Consider the following 6,000-nt stretch of genomic DNA (forward strand, 5'->3'; position numbering starts at 1 on the left):
GATATACCAGTGGGTGCTCTTCTCTCTCTGAGGAGAGCTGTCTGAGTACAGCCCCCACCCCATGGTTTGAAGCATCCACCTGCACAATATTTAGTTGCTGTAATCTGGACTGGCTAACACAGGGGGCCCTCCCAAAGCTGCTTTAAGCTTCTGGAACGCCTGCTCACATGTTGGGGTCCACACTACCTTATCTGGCTTGTTTTTCCTTGTCAGGTCAGTGAGAGGAGCAGCTATGGTACTATAACTGGGGAAAAACTTTCTGTAGTACCCTGTTGTCCCTAAGAATGCCCTCACCTACTTTTTGGTAACTTGGGCAGGCCATGCCTGAATGGCTTCCACTGTGGCAAGTTCTGGCCTGATCTTACCACTCCCCACTCTATGTCCCAGGTAGGAGATGTCTGCCATACCCACTTGAAACCTACTGGGCTTAATGGTCAACGCTCCCCTCTGTAGTCTGCCCAGCACCTCTCTGACATGCTGAAGGTGCTCTTGCCAGGAATGTCTGTAGATAGCAATATCATCTAGGTAAGCAAAGGCAAAATCTCCGGCTCCTGTTAGGATATGATCTATCAGCCTCTGGAAAGTCACTGGAGCATTTTTTCATCCCAAAGGGCATCTTTGTGAACTCATACAAGCCAAAATGAGTTACAAAGGTTGACATCTCTCTCTAGCACTGGGTGTCAAGGGGTCCTGCCATTAACCCTTAGTAAGATCAATAGTGGTAAGATACTTAGCCCCACCCAGCTGCTCTAGGGCTTCATCTATCCTAGGCATGGGGGTAAGCATCTGACTCTGTGTGACTATTTAATTTTCTGTAGTCCACACAGAACCTGGGGCTGCCATCCATTTTGGTACCAGCACCACTGGGGAGGACCAGGGACCACTGGACTCCTGGATTACCCCTAGTTCCAACATTTCCTGTATCTCCACCCTCAAAGTCTGTTTGACTCTTTCAGGCACCCTATAAGGGGCCTGCTTAATAGGCCTTTGGGGTCATGTATCCACATGGTGTTGCAACAGGTGGGTGCACCCTGGTTTCCCAGTGAAAATGTCCCCAAACTCCTGTAACACTGCTTGCATTTCTCTAACCTGGGTAGGGGATAGCTGCTGGACCATTGCTACCCCTTCCACTGAGGTGTCAGTCCGATCCTCACTGAGGAGATTAGTCACCAGATTTCCCTCAGAATCCACCTGCCATCCACTGCAAATACTCAGCACAAGGGCCTCCCTATCATGGTAAGGTTTCATCATGTTAACATGGTACAATTTCTGCCCCTGCCTCCTGCCTAGCAGTTCTACCATGTAGTTAACATAACTGACCTTCCTTACCACTTTGTAGGGTCCCTCGCAAGTTGTCTGCAGCTTGTTTTGTCTGACAGGAATGAGAACCATTACCTGCTGTTCTGCAGCATATTCTCTAGCTTGAGCATTCCTGTCATGCCAGACCTTTTTCTGCTGTTGGGCTTCTGCCAGGTTCTCTTGGGCAAAGCCCATGAGTTCCCTCAACCTTTTTCTGAGGTTTAGGACATATGCCACAACAGACTCCTTGTAGGATTCACACTCACCCTCCCACACATCACAAATGACATCTAGAGGTCCCCTCACCCTATGCCCATACAGCAACTCAAAGGGTGAAAAACCTGTGGATTCCTGGGGAACCTTTCTGTAAGCAAACAACAGATGGGGCAAATAATTTTTCCCACTTCCTCTCGAACTGGTCTCCAAATGCCTGTAGCATTATCTTGAGTGTAGAGTTAACCTTTCAACAAGACCATTAATCTGGGGATGGTAGGCAGTGGTCTTTAGGTGCTTCACCCCACAATGCTTCCACAGACAAGCCAGCAGATCTGACGTGAAATTAGCACCTCTGTCAGTCAGTATTTCCTTTGGGAATCCTACCCTGCTGAAAATCTATAACAAAGCATTTGCCACCATTTCTGCCTCAATGGAGGATATGGCCACCACTTCTGGGTATCTGGTAGCATAATCTACTACCACTAGGATAAACTTTTTCCCTGTGGCACTTGGGGTATGCAGAGGCCCCCACAATATCCATAGCTACCCTCTGAAATGGCTTCTCAATCACAGGCAAAAACATCAAAAGAGCTTTCACCTTGTCTCCTGCCTTGACTACCTTTTGGCACTGCTCACAGGTCCTGCAGTACCCTCTTACATCTCTAGAAATCCCAGACCAATAAAAGTTCTGCATAATACGTCTATTTGTATGCTTTATGCTCATATGACCCACAAAGGGAATATCATGGGCCATGGCTAGGAGTGCCAGATGGTAAGCTCTGGGCACTACCAACTGCTGTATTCTCTCACCCTCTACCCCTCCCTCAGGGGTCCAGTCTCTATACAGTGACCCCTTGTCCCTTTTGTAATTTCTGCAAATCTTTTGGGTTTCTAATACCATGACAGGAATGGACCTCATTCCTAAGTAAAAGTACGATTCAAGTTCATGAAATTAGTATTGTTTCAGTCTTTGATGTCAGCCAAAAGTGCTCTTCGCAGCACCCAAAATGTGCCCAGTAATGACTCCTTCTGCAATTCGTATGGGATTACATGGAATGGTAACATATCTAAATATGATTTTAGATTCTTTTTTATAAGACCTGTTGCTCCTACTACTATTGGAACTATCTGGGTATCTTTCTTTCATTTTGCTCTCATTTCTGCCTGCAGATCCTGGTATATTATGACTTTGTATCCGTATGCAAGACACTATAGTCAATGGGTGTGGCAATTTCAATAGTCGATGCTTCTTTTGTCTTCTTTTCATGGACCACTATATCTGGTTTTCTAGCATCTATCTTTTGAATTGTTGGTAATGGGTGATCTCATGTGATACAAACCATCATTTTCTATTATGCTTTGTGGCTCATGTTTCCAGTGTTTTTCAGCAACTTTGATACCAGAATGTTTGCACAATACCCAGTGCAAATGTCTCATCACATTATTATGCCTTTCAGTATACAGTCCTGCCATTAGTGTGTTGCAACCAGCAACAAGGCGTGTGACTGTTTCCAATTCAGTTTTACAAAACCTACATTTGTTTTTTTCTCCCACTTGTTCAATGGACTTTGTAAACCAGTGTGTACGTAGCCCACTGTCCTGGGCTGCCAATATTAACTTTTCATTTCTTGATTTGAATACACCTCTCCTTAACCATTTCTGCATTCATTCTTGATCAACATGAGGCTCTTCCAGAAGTTTTCTATACTTGTAACTATATTTATATTTTTTCCACATTTCTTACCTTCTCATCTGGTCCTTCACCTTTTATTCTTTCTTTTGTTTTTTGGCACATTCAGTTGCTACCTGGTTTTTATCTACTTCTACTTTGTCCCAGTATACAGATTTCCCTTTCCCTTGAGAATCAGGTGCCTCACTGGCTACCTCCCTCAGGCCTTGTAATGTAGGGTCTGAGAGCTGAGCCTGTCTCAACTCTCTCTTTGTGACCCTTCCCAGCTCCCATTGCAGAGGAACTCTGGCAATGATGTCTCTCTGTCAGCATGGGTACTACTACTCACCTCTGCCCTTGCAGTCACTCTGTCCAAGGGAACATCAGTACCCACAAGCAGTTGTGGCTCACCTTTAGTCTCATTGCTATAGGGTAGCCCCCTCTCTGAAGTAACCACCACACCAGTCCTGGCTACAAGTCTGCAGTCTGTTTGGGTTTCCCCCAGGCTACCAGACCCACATGCTTGTCTCCAAGCCTAACTGCATGTAACCGCATGCACGCTAGGTACGGTATTATCAAAATCATTCCCTATCAGGACATCTCCAAGGATATCCTCCAATACACCTACTTGCTTGCTTTGTTTTCCACCTTCTCAGTCAAGGTAAACCTTAGCCAAAGGTATTTGTAATGGGGTCCCTCCTAAAGCTCTAATTGAAGTAGACTGCCCAAGCAAGTAGTGCTCCTCTTTAACCATTTCAGGCTTCACAATGGTTAGGTCAGAGGCTGTATCTCTCTTAGCAGTGTCCTCTTTCCCATCCACTAAGATAGGATATAACCTCTTGTGGTAGTTTGGTACCCTTGTTGTCTCGAGACAACTTACTGCTGGCATTTTGTCATTCCCACTTACTGCCTCTCCCACATTTTGTTCCCCACCTTGCCTCTGTGGACATCTATATGCTACATGGCCCACTGGTTGGATTTAAAACATTTAACCCTTGGTCCTGGACATGTACTTGGACTAGTAGCTTCCCCTGCTATTGACAGACTCTGTTGGGGCAGTCTGGGTTGCCCACCATGGGTTCCCTTAGACCTATGAGCAACACTGGGGTGTCCCTTTCCTGTGCAGTGATGCCCTGCTTGCTAGGTATAGGTCTCCCATATTCCTCAACTCATCTGCAGTATTGCATTGTCTATCAGCTAACCAAATTTTCATGTCCTCAGGCAAAGTGCTAAGGGCTTGTTCCCTCACCAAAAGGTCTGCCAGCCCTTCAAAAGTGGTGAACTGACATCCATTCACCCACCTATGAAAATAAGTGTTTAGTTCAGCAATATATTCACACACACTTTCATCTACCTTGCGTCTAAGCTCACAAAACTTTTCCTATAAGCCTCAGGTGTTAACTTAAAACATTTTAAAAGACAGTTTTTTTACAGTATTCTAATTTAAGCAATCAGTATCAGACAATGTAGAAATAGCAGTTACAGCTTTACCATGGAGTAAAGGGGTCAGGAACCATACCCAGAGCCTTTGGTCAACATTATACTGTTTACATACCCTTTCAAACATATGAATGAAACTATCAAAATTATCCCCCTTGGTAAATTGTGGAAGAAATTTACTGACCTTTGTTGCTTCTGGGGTTCCGTTACTCCCATCAGCATTACCTCCATGACACTGGTGAAGAGTCAGCATCTCCTTTTCATGTTGCTTCTGCCTCTCATTCTCCTCAGCGTCCAGACATTGTAGTTTCTTTGCTGCTTCTGTTTCCAAATGCTTGGCCTCTAGTTCAAGTTTCTTTAACTCCAGACAGATTTTTAAGCCCTCCGTGGAAAGGTTGAACTGTCCATTTTCTGAGAGAGGTACATCCCCAAAGCCAGCCTGGTTGTCCTCCTGATTGCTGGTCAGTGATGCAGCTGTGCCCAAGGCTACAATAATTTCTGCCTTAGTCAGGTTGGCATGCACCAGTCCTTTAGCCTGGCACATCTCAGCTAACTGGCTCATTGTCAGCTTGCCATACTCCTCTGCTGACATGCTTGCAAGCTCTCCCTGACTAACTAAGCTTAAAAAAAATACAACAATTGTGATATAACGGTCTGAATGTTCACTGTGTGGCTGATTGAGAGTACAGACACCTTCCTTAGTGACCACTGTTTGCAGGCTACAAGAAATCAATATCCATACCACTGAATCCTAATATGTAGATCACCACTACAAGCCAATTCATATATGATGTGGATAACCCACCACTGCCAACCAATTAATATCTGATGCCCCTGCACTGGCCCAGTAGTCAATGAGTCTCAATCCTCACCACTGGTATCAGTGGGAATGTACACACTGGGAGGATAACAAGTACATACACAATAAAGTGCAATTTCCCTTAAGAGCATGCAGAGATCACAGTCAGTCTGGGGCTGGTTTCTCCCTCTTTCTCCAGATCCACAATAAGACTCCCCACTGGCACAGCTATAACATTGAGATCTCAGCTGAGTGGCCAAACCAAGATCTCCAGTATCCTTTCTGTCCAACCAGTGCTTTGTGTCCCTGCCCAAGTAGCTGACAGACACGCTTTTGGAGATTTGATTTATATACAAACACACACACACACCTGGGGAAGGCTGGCACAGGATTACTAGCTATGCCCACTTCTGCCCAGACTATAAGGTAGTTCCAACTGCCACCAGCGAACTCTTATCAGCTACGTTAAGGCCCTTAACAAAGGGTGTCCAATCTTACTGTGTAATGTTACTATTAATCCAAATGGTTGTCTGACTATTAGCAAATAGCAAGGCTATTTATGAGTGACCTACACAGT

Source organism: Protopterus annectens, chromosome 2.part2, assembly GCF_019279795.1.
Source record: "Protopterus annectens isolate FY-2018-M chromosome 2.part2, PAN1.0, whole genome shotgun sequence".
In the NCBI taxonomy this organism is placed as follows: Eukaryota; Metazoa; Chordata; order Ceratodontiformes; family Protopteridae; genus Protopterus; species Protopterus annectens.